At 35.0% G+C, this 20,770-nt stretch overlaps 1 long non-coding RNA gene across 18 annotated transcripts in view; it reads right to left on the reverse strand.

The window, feature by feature from the left end:
* LOC104909624 (uncharacterized) overlaps positions 1-20,770 on the reverse strand; it is a 275,598-nt gene that overhangs the window by 232,089 nt on the left and 22,739 nt on the right. For all 18 annotated transcript variants that reach the window (XR_014882115.1, XR_014882111.1, XR_014882106.1 and 15 more), the window contains exon 2: positions 16,563-16,657. This is a non-coding gene — a long non-coding RNA (uncharacterized LOC104909624). The remainder of the gene's footprint in view (positions 1-16,562; positions 16,658-20,770) is intronic.

Consider the following 20,770-nt stretch of genomic DNA (forward strand, 5'->3'; position numbering starts at 1 on the left):
TAATTACCTATTATTTAATTTCCACATTTTTAAACAAAATCTTTTTCTTTCCAATGCAAAATTTTACTTACATTTGCTTACTATCAGTTTTAAATGTTTCTGTGAAAGTAACAAAAGTAATACTCACAGAAATATAATTTTAATGTTACTTCAAATGAAATATTTTGTTCAACTCCAAACATATATATATATATATATATATATTTAATTCTACAGAATTTTGGTTTCTTTTTGACACAGAATTATTTTCAATATTTCAGAGGTACTACTGAAAGTTTCTATTTGTCTTAGCTTTAATTTCTCACTGTGCTCACATCCACTCTTCGGTCTCCATAAACATTCAGCAAACATCAAGGAATGTCAATGGGTGCCATTTTTTCCACATGAAGAATTTCAATGACACACCTTTGCTTCATACACACTTCCATGTCAGATGCCATTCAGTCATACTGATCCTCTACTGTCATCTGTCACACACCAACAAAATGGAATTGAATATTGGTGGGAAGGTTCAGCTTCTATTTCCATACTACCAAAATCTGCCCCTGACGTTGTGGACCAACATCATAAAATGGGAAACTACTTTTGGAGCAGCCCTTGTAGTTATATATCACTTCAAGACCCCTATTGAAACAATGTGTGTTCTCAGTAACTCCACATTCCATCCAAGACCTGCCCTTGGGCTGAGCTAACCATCACTTTATTAAAAGCCAACTTCAACAATTTTTTTTTTTTGCTTCACTGACAGCCAAAAAAAAAAACATTAACAGGACTTAAGTTAACACATTTATAAATATATTAAGGTATATATTTCACAAGAAAAGATGTTCATGAACAAGCTGAACATCTTATGGAGATTTTAGCTTTGCAATTCACTTTTTTTTTTCATTTAAACTTACAAAATAAGATGACATCTTTTTAACAGAAAAAAAAATTATACACGTAGAAGCAATGTGACATTTTCAGGTCACTCTCTAGGTTACTATTTAAAAATGCAAACCCACCAAGACAGGAGCTTCTGGATGAAGTATGAAATTCCCCGTACTGGGATCTTTCATTATTACTAAAGCAAGTAGATGTTACAAGTACACCATGACTACATTAATGTCAGCTTTAGATGCTTAATTATATTTCCTTTTTCTCTTTTTTTCCAGTCATCCAGCACTCTCACTCCATATTCCTATAAGATAAATGATGCATGTTCCTCTCTCCATAAATGTTACACTGGTCAAAACTTAAAGTCTTTACTCAGAATTGTACCACTGGGTAGAATCACAAAAATAATATCCGCTGCTCTGAAGAGTATGACTCAAAATAAGAGCACCTCTACCTTTTAGTTTTAGATTTCTCATTTTAAATAATATCTTGAAAATAATAGCTGCCCATTTTTCAGGCTATTTGCAAAGCTCCTGCCTGCAAAATTGTCAATTGTTTCATGAAGGACAGGTTATAGCCTGTCAAAACACCTGAAATCGAGGCAATAATGGTTTGAAATTGCAGACTACAAAAAACATATTGCTATGCATATACCTTTTTCTTTGACAGTTGGTTACTGGAAACTTAGCTGCATCACAGCTGTAAAAAAAGCTAAAAAGGTTAGATTAGAAAAGCTGTATTAGAGCTTTCATTCCACAGGTCTGTTTACCTGATCGAGGACGAAGTCTCTTGCTTACTCCTTAGGAGAGTATTAGTTTCATACACAGACAACTGAGTCTTATATTCAAATATATTGCTTCATTTTACTCCTTTTCTATCCCCTTGTCACCTACAGGTAGCAATCATCCCTCTTCAATTGTTAAAATAAATGGTTAAAAAGGTTGAATGGTTTTCTGTAAACCAATTGCATGCTGAAACGATGCATGAACTTAGAAAAGATAAAACCAAATCAAAGCTGAAAATGACAATAATATGCATAAAGGATGCAATTTTAGAAAGGAATTAACAGTATACATTACTTGACTCAAAAATTTCTCCACAGTGACCAACGAAAGAAATTAAGAAAGAAGTAATAATATTTCCAAAGGATACTTCCAGAAAACTGCAGCTTGAATTGAAGTGACTTTTGCTCCTGCTCTTCCCCCTACCTCAGTCTCACCATCTCAACCCCATTTAACACAAATATACACCTTGCATAGTCATTGCACTTGCGCAGCAAGCAAGCTCCCATCCTGTACTGAGAGACTATTGTCGCATCCATCTTGGTGTTCAGTTATAAAAGACTACAGAAGGCAGAAAGCAGTGACTTAATGGAACCTGAATAAAAAATATCACTGCTGTACCATACTTCCTCAAATTTGCAGTGCTATCTCAGTCTAACTGTATTTCTTTCTCCTCCATCTACAAGCCCGTTTATAGCACAATCACCTGCTCCATTTAAGAGCAGTACAATCTTCAGCTTAGTGTCCTGAAAATACTGCCCTTTCATGATGCCCTTTCATGCTTTTATATACCTTTGCATGCTATCTCCTTTATCTGTCTGACCTCAGACAATGTCACAGCACCAGAATATCAAATAAGTTAACAGGGGCCCCTAAAAGTTTAAGACTGCTCAGTTCATTTGCAGCAGTTTCCAATAGCAGAGGCCATTCTTCCCAAAGCTAACAGGTGGCACTAGTTTCTTCTATTTTTCCAGTCTCAAGGCAAGAGGCGAACCTGTTACAGAAGGTTAAAGGCTGAAGAAGATTGGATTTTTTAGATAGTTCTATAGGGAATGGATCAAGTTAATTTAAATTTCTGGCAAAAAGCCCACTGCAGCTTTAGCCATGATGAATTCTCAGATTATTATAGGAGCAGATGGACTTTGTCCTGTAAGTAATTGTGTATTCTCAGGAGTGGACAGAGGGGCCATTGAACCATCTGTTTTGTTGTTGCTCCAGATACTGTCTTATTACTGTCTCTGTCTGCTGTTTTCTGCCTGATTCTCCTAGGCCTACTTTACATCCACTTGCTCAGAAACAAGATGCCCTCCTGTCTTACGTAAGAGAAAGAATGGTATTTACCATTCCAGCCTGCTATGTCATGCCTCTACTTTTCTTCTCTTTCCAGTCTTCTACCTTTCCTTGCTTATTTTAGCCCTGAAAATGTATTGGAGAGAACAACACTTTTACAGTTTTTTTTCAGCAGTAGTACCCACTCAATGCTGCCAGGAGATAAATTTGTAATAAAAATGCCTTGCATGGCATTTTTCAAAATAGGTTTTTCATATATAGATCCACATCAACAGCCCCATCCTACAAATGGTGAAATTTGGGTACAAAGGAATACAATCTAGGTTCACAGCCCAAAAATAGGAAACTCAGAAATAGTCACAAGAGGATCAAAACAGAGAGAAGGAAAATGGTACACATTAATCAACCATAGTCATTCAGTACAAGCCTATACATGAATGCAAAAAGTACAGGAAATAAACTTGATATAGAAGTCCTTATGTGTATCCAAAACTTAGGTTTAATTGCTATACAAGAGACTGAATGGATAACTACTATGACTGAACTATTACTTTTTATTAACAGCTTGAACGGGAGGAACAAACTGCAAATCAAGGGACAAGAATTTTAATCACACACTATACTAGCAATGACATTACAATTGAACTCTCTGACTTACGATCAAAGGCCAGATATTTTTGTAAGAGTTGAAATCTATCACTGAAGTCTTTTAAAGCTGTGTCAGTACCAAGGCATCTAATAAGACTTCTTTTAGTGTTCTGCATACACTATATAATTCACAGGATTCCCTCATACTCCTTATTTATTTCCATAGATACACATAAAATAATTGGAAGCAGGACCTATCCCACAATAAATGCAATTCCTTGTATCTTATATCCTTAGAAGTACAGGACTACTCTAAAAAGATCAGTTGACAAATAAGCCACTCTATTCACCAGCAAGGTACTCACATTGGAGTTTTCATCAGTATGACTGTGTTGGATCTGCTTTATTTTTAACATATGTGGCTACCTCTGAAAACTTTTCAGGAGCTAATTATTCTTCCACCTTTCAGACCTTTTCGGCTAATTAAAGGTGAAGAGTTATCATTATTAGGTGAATGATATCCTTCAATGCTCTCGTCATGGTTGGGGTACATCAGCTAGGATCTCTATACTATTTAGAGTAAGCAATGTAGTTCTGAAATAATCACAAATGTGGAGTCAATTTCTCTTTATTAAAATCTATGCAATTAACTTATCTAAATTCCATGTGGGCTAATGATTTAGATAGCATGAACACTGATTGTTTTATGTTTAATATGAGAATACCTGTGTTGAAAGCAAGCTGGATTAATGATGAGACATGCATTGAAAGTCTTTTTCTAAAGTATACAATGTTTGAATTTTCATGTCTTTTTGAAATTAACTTAAGATTTGTGGGTAAGAGTTTTTCTCCCTTCTATCATTGAATCCTGTAATATGTAAAAAAATTGAATTTCAGTGCAGCAGTATGTAGGTATTTCCGTATGTCTTGGTGTTATTAGATCATTACGTATACAAATATTTTTGCTTATGTTAGCCTATAATCCATTTTTTCCTTAGAGAAAATAAAATCAAGTGGACAGGTGGCTCAAACAACTCACTACAATGTGCCCAGAATAGCAGAGGCACATCCATGAGAGCAGATGAGGATCTAGGCTGAATCTCAGAGCTATACAGAGATCCCAGGCCATAATTGACACAAGCCTTCTGCTCATCATTATTTCATCCATAATCATTTGGCGTTTAAATCACAATTCTGTTCATTGCCCTGTCTCAATGTATGGATAGCAGGGGTCATTAGTACATATCTCCAAGGGTCAATTCTAAATTAAATTTTGGCATCTTTCAGGGAAGTATCTTTTAATTTTATGACCGCAAAATCATGTACTTCCTTTTTCCAAAATACTCTCCAGGGACTTTTCTCACTCACTAGCAGAATTCAACTTGCCATAACTTAAAAACTTTACTGGTACCTTACCAAAATTCTAAATTGCTGTAAGGTCATCTTTTCATTTTGCTAACCTTAAGAGAAGTTGCATTTCTTTCTTTCATGTATCAGGTACATTTCTCTTGCCTCTGTTCTACACTTCATTCAGGCACAGCGTTCTCAAGCTCTTCAAAGATTAGCAAATAATTTGATAAACTGAAAACACTAGGAAAAGAGTTAAATATAAATTACTAAAATTTAGAGCTTTTACACTGATAGCAAGGTGCTGAATGCAAGTGAATCTAAGCAGTGAAATAGAAGTGTGTTTATATTTTCTGTCATGTATATCTACATGTTAAGATGTAGATATAGATTAAGATGTATGTATGAGAGGAGACTGAAACATTGAAGGATCCCTCTAGCATCACAGATAACGAATATGATTTCCTGGGGAAACTAATACTGTTTGCACCTCCAGCACAGTGTACCCTATGATTGCCAGTAAAGAAAAACATGAAGTGTTCTCAGCATATGCATTTATACAACTTGAATACAAAACATAGACAATGTTTTTTGAAAAAGGTGAACAAAGCATTAAATTATTACAATTATGAAAAATCTGTATCTAGCCACCAAGTTTTAAACAGAAAAAGGACTACATTCTGAAAACTGAAGACAGTTTTTACTGCATTTCTCATTCACAAATAGTAACTATAGATTTTTTTGCCTGGATTAATTATATTTATGGAAAATAATGTATATGTTTCTGTACATCAATTCTTGGAGATATGAAAGAAAAAGAAAAGACAAAAAACCTACTGGTAGTGACAGTGATTTGGTACCTATAGAAATACATTAAGAATTGGAAGGCCCTGGAATGTGAGATGAGTATAGTCAAGAAATTTCCTACAAGATTTCAAAATGTACTATAAGAACTGAGCTGACACCCATCAGCTTTCACCTTCTGTTCACATGATATGCTAGATAGCAGTACACATTTTCAATTTTCTCTCATCACAATTCACAATGCCCATTGATTTCTATCTCACTCTAGTTGATATTGACATCTGAGATGTCTTAGCATGGTCTTAAGATACTGAATTGCTAGCCATTCTAGAGAGAGTTTTTAACAGCATGCTTGTCATACACTCACACAAAAAAATTGTTAATGATTATTTGATGCTGCAAACCATGGAACCAATAAATGTCACTTGCTCAATTAAACAGCAACTCAAACAGTAAGATCTAAGGAAACAAAGTTCTCAAAAAACAGTGGTAAGAAAGCTAACCAGGTTTTTAAAAACAACTTGAATGGCTTGAGGGCTACATGATACAATATGCACACATTCCAAACATGAATAAATAAGATTACAATGGTTCAGAAAAAGGTTATCTGTTTACTTCAATAACTTCTGTTTCATATAACACAGCACACATTGGATAACAGGGAATAAAGTAGTTTCAGACTATTTTAACTTTCTAATGAAAATAACTCCTCTGAACATACACGTCAGTTAATAGAATACTTAGAACTGAATTCTGGTTTTGTGCATGTTCAATTGTTTCCATCTGGGGCTTTTAATTTCATTAAAACTAGTGGCAGATGGAATATCCTCTCTGAATCTTTCTACCAATTTCTGTAGTTTTGAAATAACATTTATTAATTTAAAAACTGCTTCCCTCTTTCTGATTTTGAAGCATTCACATGAGCAGCATAGTACATTCATTACAGAGATGAAGTAAAAAAAAAAAATCAAAATAAACTGAAGTCTGGCAAAGTAAGCACGTTTAAATACATGAAAGAAAAAAAAAATCGCCGGCCTGTCTTGCTCAGTATTTTGTGATTTTTTTTAATATATATACATATATATATTTTTTTTTTTTTTGTAGTAAAAATAAGCAGTCCTGGTTAAAAGTCAGTTTAAGTCTCTTTATTTAAGCCTCTTCAACAAAATATTCAATGACAAGATATGTTTTAAAGAGAAATTTAAAGAGTCCTGTACTGCAATTTACTGAGTGCCTTTTTAATAATGAGGGATGTAACTCAGAGATCAAGCTACTGAGGATAATTGTTTATTCTCCATTTTTTGATGTTTCCAGACAAAATCCTCTTGTGGAAAAACAGTTACAAGAAAAGCTCGACACACCATTAACTAGATGCAATCCCACGGCTTGTATTATGCATAGCCCATTTTTGCAACTTAGTGGTCTCTTCTTGCCTTAAATTTCTTAACTCCACGAAGCATTCCTGTTAACCCCATCACCTCCCTGCACAGCTGAATTTTCAAAGTAACCTGAGTGGCAGTAGCCACATCCCACTGACTCAGAATTGGGTGTTGTTGAAGAAAAAGGCATACAGATGTTTATAAAGAAGCAGAGCCACCAGAACTCTCCCTGTACGTACAGCTGCTTTGGGGAATTTCTCCTGAAGCAGACTTTCTTCTGGAGCTGTCAAGACCCCTAGCTCCAAAATTTGAATACCGCACTGTCAAGAAACATTTAATGAATAGTTGCAACACTAAATATAATTCATCATCTTTTCAATCTATGAAAAGGATTTTATCTTCATGTTACAGAATTCATACCTATTGTCATCTCCCACATCACTTCTAGCTGTCTTGATTTACATTAGCCTTCTTTATTTTCAGACATTTCAGTCCTCACCCATTCAAAATTTGAAAAGATCAGAATTTCCATTAACATCTTTTGGCTCATAAACAGAAACAGTCTGACAATAAAACATATGTGCTAAAAATCTTTGAATTTGAAAAGCATGTTAGAAGCCCTGCTGCCTAAATCGTTCACCTCACCTAACATCTCGTTGTCAAAAGGCTACAAAACTATTACAAAATCTGTCTCAACATGTAGTAAGTGAGAAGAATTAGGTATCTCCAGAGGACAATCAAAGCGACAGGACTCTAGCCCTGCCAGTTGATAAGGAATCTCTCAGCTACCTCAGGTCAAGTCACATACCTCAATCACCAGGTGCTGCAGCCTGTGCTTATAAAATTGCCCATATTATATAATTTGGATTGGTGTGTTACTTAACAAGTAAACAAGGCTATTGCTTTGAAGAGATTGCTTTAACCAGTGAATCATCATTAAATTTAATCTTATCTCTAACACAGTCCTTGTTATAAAGCTGCAACCTGACCCATTCATCAACAGAAATTTTCAATCAGTCATCTCTCAGTTTCAGCTTCCAAGATGTCTTGATACTGTTGCTTCTACTCTTGTTATAAAATCAATTAACACAGATCATTTCATAACCTTTATTCCCAGAATTGTCAGTTACTTACTGCACAACTTCAGCTATATTCTGAACTACATTGTGATTCAGCTTCATCCACCTTAACCCAGGGATTAAAATGATAATTCCACTTTGAAAAACATGGGATGAACGAGAAGTGTCTTTATGGAAAAAAATTGTCATGTTATCACTGAAACTCATAATAATCTCTCCGGAATACAAGTGAAATATCCATCAGGCTTCCTGTTCTTCTTCTAAGAAAAACGTCATTTAGTGAAGGAAAATTTCAAGAGATGTGTAGGAAGCAGAAACAATTAGACTATAACAAGAAAAATGAGTAATCTATTATAGGAAGTCTTGCTCAGCCTGCGTACTGTACAGTGTAGACAATAATATGTCTACAGTGTAATACAGTGTAGACTTCAGCTCTAATGAAACTCGTGATGAACTGACAAGACAAACTGCAACAAACCATATAAAACCCATTTCCTCTGTTCCTCTTCAATAATCTTTAACAACTGTCACTTGCTATTTTATGGACTATACTTTTTGAATCTTCTTTAGGTATCAATTAAGCTCATTTTTAAAGCATGGATTACAAAATGCTATTTCTATTTTGCAGGTGACTACTCAAATTATGATTACTATGCTAGTTAGAACAATCTGTGATATTTCTTGAACAATAGAGTATGAGCTGCCTTTCTTTGTTCCCACAGCTCCATGGCTAGGCTTCATCTTTCAAGTTTGAAATACACCATTGATATCAACTTGTGTTTTTCTCAAAATTGCTCACAGCAACTTGCCCACCATTTCAGAAGGATGCCCCAGCCTCACTCCATTTCAAAATCCTAACAACATATCTTTTTAGGGACATGGGAGTGAGATCTTCTATACAGAGATGAGCAACACATTGCTGTTGTGATAGTCACAAGGAGCTCCCACAGAAATCCTACTGCTACGCCAAAGGTGTTATGGAAATATCTTTTGTCTCTGTGTCCCTACACAAATACTGAAACTTTTCTGTTACACAAAACCAATAATGCTGAAATTTGACTTCTTTTCACAGGCATAAACATAAACACTATATAATCACTTTTACACAGCTTTTGCAAAAGCAAACACCTTGTCAACCATGGGAATTTCCAGCAAGAAGAATACCTGACAAGTTCCAACTTCTAATTAAATTAACTGTCTTACACAGTCTATTATCCTGATATTAAAAAAAAAAAAGCAATATCATATTATTGCTGTCTGTACAGCAAAATCCCACAGCGTCCAACTCAAAAGAACTATAAAAAAAAAATCAATACCTTAGCATGGAATATATTTTTCCTGGAGACCAAAGATATTTTTAAGTATTTCTTGATTTGTCATAATAAATGAATTGCATTTGTTATTAGCTTTCTTTGTTAATCTATACCTTTTGTAATATATTTATACGATCAAAATTTGTCAAGATGTATCTCTTAAGCAGCCTACCTCTGCAGAAATACAAATCACTGAAGTGAATGCAAGAGAAACCACATTTATCCACAGGAGTAGAAATTCTATAGATAAAAATAAACAAACTGCTGAGTCATTGAATTTGAAAGTTTTTTTTTTTATTTTAATGTAAGATATTTGACTTGTCCAGTAAATATAACCCATTTTCTGTTTACCTGTTCTACTATGTATCCTTAATGTGAATGCGCATTATTGATCTTCCCCATCACAACTAATCTCTGAACTGAAAACCCTGCAACTTGATTAATGACCGTCCTTTCCCATGAAGAACATAGTCCATAGTCTTATAATTACATTGGAAATTAAACAATCCAACCCTGAAAAGCACTCCTGACATTACTTGTGTAAGCAGGAGTAGTCAAATGGACTTCCTTCCTGCTCCGACCTGGGATAAGTCACTGAGGGAGGCCTGTGAGAGGACTGGCAAGACATAAGAATTTCTATTACAATTTCAGCTCTGGAATGATCCCACTGCTGACAGCTGGATCTCAAATCTCCACCCTGAGCTGGTAGATGACATTGGGAACATCAGAGGAAAGTTATTGGAGCCCATCCTAGCCTAGTGGGATGTGAGTATTTCAGTGGACACAGTAAGATGCGCCCTCACCCCATCTAGCACACCTACTACCGACTTACAGCATGCCCTGTCCCCAGCTTGGGTGCCTAACTGCATAATGAAGAGAGTAGGAGGTCTAATGTATGCAGCAGAAGAGGAGGAAAAATAAAGGAGTGAAACAAAACCATTTATCTTTCATATCTCAAATAGTGAAAAGCATTACAAAGGACACGTAGGGAATGTTGATTCCAGATGTCAGCCAGAGAGAAAAAGCAAATCAGTAGAGATATACAATAGAATACATTAATTTAACTGGGACAACATTCACAAAATACTGTTTTTCTAAAAAGTCTTTGCTATGCCTGATTATTCCATCTTCAACATTTTGTCTCAACTATTTAATGGAAAATGGATATTATTCATTATCCAAGTGGCACAGTTGACTAAAGATTGTCATTTATCATGATTTTTATCATATTGCTCTGTTATGATTAGCACATGATTTCTCTTCCAGATTGATTACAGAGACAAGTTTTAACAGTGTCAGCAAAGAGAGTACCAGGATGATATTCACACTAATGGACTTTCTAATACAGTAAAAACTAAGGGTAGTTTTTATGTTTCAAATGTTTCAAAACATTAACCAAATCCCTCAGAGAACTTGTGATACTACTCTGAAATGTTTTGCTGATACTGCATTGTCATTTACCTGTTACCATTGCCTGTTCCTTTACCTTTCCTTCTTTATATTTCTGGAAATACACGCAGTATGTTTTCTTCCAATTACCAGCCTTATTTCATTCTCACTTCATTCTCACTCGTGTCAAAGCTCAGTCAATTAAGTGTTGTATGGCTTTGCAAGACTGTTAACCATCACCGATGTTTTCAATTCTCTCAAGGGAAAGAGTGTACTTTTTTTTAATTCTCAGCTCCGATTTTACTTATTCATTCATTGGAGTAGGAAAATCTCTTTCAAAACAAAACAAAACAAAAAAACTATCCACATCTTTGTTTTAGCATTCTGTAATGTAAATGGTTTATTATTTACTTTCACTGTTAAAGGTGTCATAAGTAACATTTCATTCTCCTTCGGAGATGAAACTTCTTACAAAATTAAATTTTCTCATACCTGGAATATCTCTTCTTAAAGTAATTCTCTGTGGTAGTTCACAGCTTACATTTATCTTGCTCCCATACAAGCTGTAAACAAACCTGGTCAAGTACCAGGAGCAGTACCACTGAACTAACTGATATATTCTCAAGTTTATTCTGATATTCCTCTCCAGTGAGAGTCTATTTGACTCTATTAGAATCTATCTGACCCTTCCACAAGTGTGATAGGCAAAAGAAAGGGAGAATTAGCAAGAGAAGTGCTGGTTGGAGGAATCTCTACAATAATGTGATAGCTATCCATCATCACTGATCTCGTTGCTGTCTCTCATGGTAGCTTTCAGACTAATCAGACTGATGCCAAGAAATTAAGCTGTTGTGAAAAAATAACTTGGAGAAACTTTTATATCATCCATTTCAGCCTTCGCTGCAAAAAAAAAAAAAAAAAAAAAAAAAAAAAAAAAAAAAAAAAAGCACTGAGCATTCTTCGTGTAGACTGAAAGGCCTCAGCTTTCAGGGTTTTGCTGAAGAGATCAGAGCATGACATGTAACAGAAATCCCATTCTATGTCTTAGAATGTAGAACATTGGCCTCATCCTCAATCAAAAGCAGGCTACATTCAAAAGCTAGAATCATTAAAAGACATAACTCAATGCAAAAGCATGGAGAGAACTGTCTGTCAACTAGGACTTTCAGCACTGGTAGTATGAGATCTACTCTGTAGCAAGACAACTGCAGCCATTTTAGGTCCTGTCTACTCCCCATTTCTCAGATTTTTCCAATGGAAAGATTTTTCTTCCTTTTGTTGATAGGAGTGAGGCTTTATCAAATAGTGACTACCGGGAGTAGAACAGTAAAATAAGAGAGAAACATTGTTTGAGAATGTTTTGTAAACCAAATAGCTCAAAAGCAACTGTCACATGTAGCTCACAGTTAGAATTTAACCACATTATTTTGAAGATAACAAACACATCCTACAGCACAGCTATTTCACATGCACACCAACAGAAGAGAAATTGCAAGAATGTCTAGAGAATCTCCTACAGGCAGCAATACCCTGATCTCTTCAGAAGCTTTTCACCTTTCTTATCTCTTTCATACACATGGATGGTCTGCAATGTTTGTGATTTTCACAGTCAGTATTCAAAGCAGTGTCATTTCTCTTCTACTGATTGTTTTGTATACATCTTTAAAAGTACTTTTGCATGTTAACTTTTCATTTGCTAGCATTAGAAAGTGATATCTCAAGAAGTTAGACAAAGTGTCGTACAACCCTTGAAATTATATATTAAATGATTCTTTATTTCCATAGAAAAAGATTCCAGGAACAAGAACGCTTTTAAAGAACATAATTCATAGAAAAGATAAGCAGACTATTTGATAGTTAAAGAACCACAGCAGATTCCTATTTTTGCAGCTTAATTAATAACAGGCTCTGTGCTTTCTCAAGAAATACAAAGAATGGCAGTCATATCCTGTGCAAGTCACCTGTGTAATTATTTCTGGCATCTATTACATTTTCCATTATAACTTTCATTTTCTCTTGTACCATTTTTCTATGCTAAGGGCATCTTTCCTTTTCTAACTGGCTGCAATTTCACAGCAGGATGCATTTAGCAGATGAGAAACTAATTTTATATTCTCTAAATTGTGGCATTTATTGGGAGCACGATGAAGTGACCAGTAGGATACTTGGAATCTCATTCTCAATTACAATGTGTCTTGCATTGACTTCAAAATTGATTCCAGTAAAGCTGGCAGATAAACGACAACTCCAATTAACTGATATGTTTCAAACAATGTAAGACATATGAAGAAAACAGGCTCAAATTTAAGACAGACATTGGAGGACACTAATCATTCCATTATGAATATAAATTATTATAGTGAAATATATCAGAGGTTTCAGGATCAAAGCCACAAAGTAAATTATAGTGCAAATTAGTTCCCCAGTTCACTGTCACTCACAAGCAGATTTTTTAATAAATGCTGAAGACATTAAAGTGCCATGAGGCATTTACCTTACTTTTTGAATAAATACTTAGATCACTGAATGCTCCTGTAGAAGGATATTTCTAATGATTCAGGATCCTAGGTTCTTTGTTTCTGAAAGTACAGGTCCGATTGTTTTTGTTTTTTTTTAGCAAAGATTGTACATGCATGCTCCTGTGCATTCATACTAGTAGGTCATCACCAGGGATGACCTGTTGACCATCAAGACCATTCAGTGGGAATGAATTCCATTAACACTCAATGCCCAAACATTTCCCATAATGAAAGCAGCTTGCCTTGTGAATATACTGAACTCTTACATTCATCTGATTTCTACTGAAGCTTATGAGGTGAGTCCTGAGACTGAACAAACGAAAAGGAGCCCCTATACAATCAAATGTCATGACATAAAATTGTTCCTTACTTCATTATACAAATGACCACACTCAAAGTTTGTTTGCCTCTCCTTCCTCTGACAGTCTATGTAGAGACAGAAGAAGCATAATCTTGAGTTTCCAGGTCAGTCAGTTTGATGAAAATTATTGAACATGCTTTGGTTACCACCCATGCAGATAGGTCCTCAATGTAGACAATAAGTAAAAAAAATGCAAGAGACTAAGAAACAAAATACAAATATTTTGATCATTCTGTTTTACCCTATATTTTAAGTGAATGGACTTCAATTCTTTTTAGTGGGTTTATGGATATATTATGTGAGTTTGTGTGTGTATTTATGGAAGATACAATTTTATAACTAAAATTCAACCAGCAATGGGTGAAGCCAGCTACTCCTGCCAAGAAAAATTCATGCAAATGGCTTCACTAGAAATTCATTGCCACAGATATCTCCCATCCTTCTATCCTCCCATATCTGGCCCTCACAACACGTGCTTCTCTACTTCAGCAAAGCTGGCTGGCAGACTTTGGTGGACTTTCATTCCAACCTGCACAGAAGTGATACAGAGCTTTCATTGTTGATTATGCAGAAAGACGGTTTAATGACATTAGTAAGCACATAGTTAAAGGGGCAGGAGACAAGTACTGATGCAGCAGCCTCTCATCACAGAAGGTTAAGGGCAAAGCTGCTTGGAAAACGTAAAGAAAACCAATTCACTATGTCAGGAGACTTCCTTTGAGAGCATCTCAGGTGCAGTTAAAAAAAAAAAAAAAAAAAGAAACCAAATTGTTACATTTTCTGAGACAAGAAACAATTTTCTTTCCCTCATTTTCTTTGTATAACTTGTTTGAAAGTAAGTATTGTTAGTTAATTGCAGGGAAAGAGCATCTTCCAAATAATTCAGTTCTTCAGTTATTGAACTGTTAACCCACCAGAAAGCAAGAATGAAGAGGCAAGGCAACAAATCAGATATCACGGACCTGAAGAATAGGCCATTTCCAAAACATCAGTAAAAATGCTGCACTGTATCAGTCAGAGAACGCTTAGAAGAAATATAGGACTCATAAGAGAATTTTGTAGTGCTTTAGGAATTGCGAGCAGATTAAGCAGTAGAGCTTCCCCGGTTTATAGGTATACATCCCATTAAATAGAAGCACAACTACACACTAAAATTGAAATCCATAAATCCATACAATAAAATTTAACAGTCAGCAATTCCAAATGTTCTCCATTGTTCTCCAAGAAGTACCAAAGGGAGATTAAAGGCACAGCAGGCACTTTTTTGGTAGATTATTTTCTAAGAGGTCCTTCAGTTTGTTCCAGACATGCTTCAAAAGCAAAGCATATTGGTTTGAATCATAATTTTAATATGATTCATAACAGCAAGAGTTTGTAAATATACACATAGACAATTTAATTCTATGGATCAAAAACATGAATTCAGTCTTATGCATACTTAGAGAAATCCCAGCACTACCTGAACTAGTCTGTTAGTTAAAGCAGCTTATTTTTTTAATTTATCATTTTTAAACATTTATTCAGGAGGCAACTAGTTGGCCTCCACAGGCCTTTCACATTACAACGATTGTTTCATTTTATCAGTAAATGTCTCTAGTGCAAATGAACCTTCAATTGCTCTTAAATTTGTAGTGTGACAGAAGAGATCAAGCTGTGGTGTTGGAGATGTATGTACTCATGAAACAAATATTTTGGGAAAATGGAACACCTGCTACCTCTACTCCCATTCACTACATCCAATACAGAAAATATATCCAAACACCTTACAACAAGAGGCAATTGAAAACAGGAATACCATTCGTCCGAACACAAGGATTTGGAGAAAACAGGCAAAAGCTCCTCGTACCAAAACAAAAACACACATCTGATAGATTTCTGAAGGAATAAATAGGGAAGTTCCAGTTGTAAGGGATATGAGAAAGTATCAAGGACAAATGTAAAAGATTTCTATCTTAAAAGACAACAAAATGTGCAAGTGAGGACATGCATAAGCGCAAGGGAGCTTCTGGTCTCACCTAGTCGACACTCATGCAAGTGTTATAAACATGGAAGAGATTACAATAAAGATTATTTTAGAATCTTAAAGAATACCTGCTCTAGCTGGAAAGCTTACAAAGTCTTCTAATCACAAAACTAAGGTAAAAATATATATTCCAATATCATTTTAACACGTTATCTATAAATAAATTACTTGATTTAAATTATTCGGTAAATTTTATTCAGATTTTCAAAGAGCTTAAAAATAAACGATCCATATTTTGACCATGCATTTACTCTTTGCTGCTCTTTTTACCTTCTCCATCTACAAAATTAAACAACTTTTGGAGTACCAAGGACCTTGCCTATTTTGTCTCTTGTACAGTCTTCAGCAGGCAACCAATGAAACTGGAAATATTGCATAATAGTAAAACTTTATACATGGCAAATAAGGACAAAGAGAATACAAAATATTTTCAAGACCTGTCACAGAGGTGAAAAATCCATGTTGTAAGTTATTCATACAGTGCTAGTAAGACAATATAATGAATGAAATGATGCTGTTATATTCCAGTCTGCATGGATCTTACCATTTCTGTTACACGCTGTCAATTTTTACTGCTTTAGTTCCCTTTTTATTTCAATAAGATTTGCCAAGTGAAGGTCTCAGACAGGCCCCAATTCTACCACTTCAGGGAACTCAAAGAACTTTAGTGTATGTGTTCAAAGCTCCAAACTCATCAGTGCCAATGGAGATATTGAGCCATTTGGCACTTCATGGTAGCTGGAGCTGAGAGACAAGAAATATAGTCATGACCAGTAAAACCAATGGAGGAAGAAATCACATTCTGTACTTACATAGCTCCATATTCCATACGCGGATGCAAATGGTTCCACAAAGGGGGCTCTGTCTACAATCACTGCATATCCAAGGCATGGCTCATCTTCTGAACCTGAGAATTGATCACATAATCAAAATTAATGAGACTTCACTAAACTTGTACATTGTTCAGCTACGTCCAAGCATAACAGTTAAAAGTTTGGGGCTTGTTTTGTTTTTTTAACATCTACACTAGAAACACTCTAAAGCCATCAGATATTCATGTGAATCAGCATGCTGTGTTGCCATGAAAGATTTCCTGCTCTAGGAAAGAAATCTCATAAGCATTCACTGAGCTGACATGACAGACTATCTCATTAAAGACAGTCACCTCACCAAGGACAATGAAACTGTGCATCCTTAGTGACAGAAAATAATGATAACCATAGCCTTTTTTTTTTTTTTCCTTTTTTTCCTGCAGCTTGATAAGGAAGAGAAAATATTGCAGTGCAAACATAGATAATTATGAACCACTACCAAGTTCTTAGTGACTTTGACAAGTGAGCAGGAAGCTCAAGACACACTTCCAAAAGGTAATGCACTTTTTTATAATGGTACATAGCAAAGAAAAGAAAGCAAAATTCTTCAAGTGTCCTACTAGACTTGATAAACCAAACTCATCCTTAACCCACAGAAAAATACTTCATCCACTTTGTTCAGTATTTATAGAGTTTATGAGCATTATACCCAATTTTCCATTAAAAATTCTTTTAGCAATCGAGAGTATAAAGCACTGGCTTCCGAGGTAGCAGAATTCCCATCACTAAAGACTCAAAACCAGATTGAACCTGCATTTATAAGAAATAGTTTAAATGTGTTTGAGATTCTGTTTTCAGGGAAAGGAAGAAGTAAGTGACTTATTAACATCCTTTTCAGCACTAGTGAGCTTTAAGAGATATTAAAATATAATTATTTGTAACTTGGTGAATAGTTTCTGCTGTAATAGAAAAAAAGAAACAAATCATGTTTCACTGCCCAGAACTATCAAATTATTTTGATAATGACAATGTAAATATCATCATCTCTGGGAAAATCAAAATACTATTTCCTACCTCACCAAATGTGACAGCAGTGAATTTTCTAAAAATCTGATCTCAAGCACAAAGATCTACCAGCTTTTTGAATAACCTGAGTTCATCAGTTCCCGAATCACTTGTGAAAACATCTTTTTTCTGCGCAAATTATTTCAGTGTCTCTGAAGGGGGTAGAACATCAGCTTGAGAAAGCCAAATAAATAATGCAGTAGCCTATCAAGTCAAATACAATAACCCTTGTACAGCAAGAACACACCACAGGAGTACAAGTTTCAAATCATGTTGATCTAACTCAGGTGAAAAAAAGAAAAAAAAAAACAACCAACCAACAAACCACACTTCTGATGTACATACACTGAAATTGTTTAATTCTAGCATGGAAGAAAACATTTTGGTATCTCCCTGATATTCTAGTCTAACAAACACTGTATTACAGTAACTGGAGATCACAGACAGATAGGACATTGAATCTTTTAAAAGGCAGAAATAAATGCAGTTCTTTCCATAACTACAATCCATTTTAGGAGCTACTTACTTGAGTCTTTGTATTAAGACTGGATGTTACTCTAAACTGTAAACTATAGCTCAGCTGGAATTAGTGGCATGATTCAGGAAAAACTTGCCACATTAATATACAGGACAGGAGTAGCCTGTCAGAACAGCCCACCTAGTATCTATATTCATAAACTAATAGCCACAGAGAAGGGTCTCAAAATCTGACAAACCTTCCATTTCCTATCTCTTCGTTCCACAGCAAAGGAAGCCAAAGTAGATGAAAGACATCAGTAAAGGTGATATTCAAATAATAGCTTAAAAGTAAAATCTTTGTCTTGAAGACTTATCGTGCCCACAGACTGCTTTTCTTCTAACCGCCTCCCTTTCAAATAGTACTGTCATTCTTTGAAAATTTTAAGAGAGGTTTTGTTGTTATCTAGAGTTGAAATTAATGCTTGTGCTAATGTGGAAGAATGAGGGTATGTGTGCTGGCTTCAAGGAATACAAATAGCAAAGTATTCCTCACAAAGATAATGATACTCATAAATGAAAACTTAGGAAATCAATTGCTTGAAAACTAACAGCCTGCCTTGAGAATGTCATAAAGACGTGATGCTTTCCTTGTAGCTAGCAATTCTGATTATTTCTCTTTGAAACTTTGTCAGACTAATGCATCTAAAAGACTATATAAGAGACTACAAATGGCAAAGTAAAGTATTTTGTAAATGATGGATGTCACTGCAAAATAAATACTTCTATGTATTTTTTCACAGCTTACTATTTTTTAGAAAGTAAAAATCCTTGTTTACTTTTTTTTTAATGCAGAATCAAAGACTATGTACATAGTTCTAGCACAGGTTACAGAATTCTGTTATGACCAATAACAATTTAAGGCCCAAGCTGAAGTTACACCATTGATATGAATTGTATTATTACTGCTAAATATGAGGGTTGAATAAACCTGCAGGCTTATGGTAAGTGCTAAAGATACCAGCCTTTTGTCAAGCAGAGGTATTGGGAGTATCTATTTTGTGCAAATTATTAAATGAAGCAAAAAATTGTAAGGACATCGCCCCTTTTAAATACTGCCAGGAAGGGCAGAATTAACCAAAAAAGGAGGTATGAAGGTTTTTTGGTTTGGTTTGGTCTGTGTTTTTGTTTTGGCTTTGTTTAGGTTGGTGGTCTTCTTGTTGTTGCTGTTTTAAGTTTTATTATTGCATTATTTGTCCTCACAAAACCAGTCTTGAGAATTAAAAGTGTTCTTTTGTGATTTCTATGGAAAATCGCTGTGGATTTTTTAATTAATAATGGAGGAGCATGATGGGATTTTGAGAAATGGTTTCAGATTTCCTGTATCATTCTTTACTTTTTGGGTAAAACTAGTCTTTGTTATACTACAGCCAACCCTTTTAGACTCACTGTCTAAGCTGGTAGCTGCTGAATCTACCTGGCTTTTAACCTTGCCTTATAGATATAAAAATTGGTCAGAAAGTATCTACTCTCTGCATCTCAGTGACTTTAAAAAGTCATTCACACAGAAAATTGCCAATCTGACAGCTCAGAAATACTGATTTCAATTCCCTAAAGGAAATAAATTGGTGTCTTGCTTACTTCCTTTAGATAGTGAAAGATCTTTCCCGTAAAGAAGCTGAAAAAGAAGAAAAATGCTGACATAGATCAGAACATTTGGAGTTGATATTCATATCATCTGCTGCTAGGTGAAGCACATATGACCAGTATGGGAGGGTCAACACAGATGAGTTATTAAGAACGTAGATATGGTACAGAATGTGCAAACCAGAGCCAGGCCACTGAAGACTGAGTGAGACATCCAAAATTAGTAATGTGTTTGTCAGAAAAAAATGTCATCATGAAATAAAGAACAGTATGAGCACAGACAACTTTCTGTCTTCTGAAAATTAATTTCAGTATATTCAGTCCTCACCGGAAGTCTAAGTCAGATTCTGTCTTACTCTTTATTTAAATAGGCTTTGGCTCAAAGTCCTCTTTGAAGAATTATCACTAGATTAGCCTTAGTTCTGTGAAAATTTATCGAGGCATAATGAAAAACCATTTTACCACTACTAGTAATAGTACCTGATTTAATAGAACAAAAACACTAATTATCTATAGTAACTCCCCCTAAAACCAACTGGGGAAAAAAAAAATAAAATTCCTGAGGAAAAAAGGAGTTAATTACAGTAGAAACCAAGGATAATTAAAAAAAGAAGATAATGATGAAAGCCATGATTTAAAACAATGCCTGTGGTCTATATCACAACTCAGAGGAGAAAATTGAAACGTGTTATTTAAGCAACATGCAAACCCAACAAATGTGTGCAGAGTAATTGAGTCCTATATACAGACTTTTCTGGAAAAAGAAGCAATAAGCCAAGATTTCTGCATTCATTAGCCTGCATCACTAATAACTTTTATGCAGAATATTTTCGCAATTTGGACAAAACAACAGTGCTTGTGACATATTAATATTATATTGTAAAGGCTTAATTTTTCGTTTCATTCCAAAGTTCTGAAGTACTGTGTAACATTTTACATAATCCTTCAAAGATGGAGTCTTATAAAAAGTCATCCTCTCCTTACTTATGATCACCTGAAAGAAGCTGATCACCTCTGCATCTTATCATAACCATTAGTCA

Source organism: Meleagris gallopavo, chromosome 2 (assembly GCF_905368555.1).
Source record: "Meleagris gallopavo chromosome 2, MGAL_WU_HG_1.1, whole genome shotgun sequence".
NCBI classification, from domain to species: domain Eukaryota; kingdom Metazoa; phylum Chordata; class Aves; order Galliformes; family Phasianidae; genus Meleagris; species Meleagris gallopavo.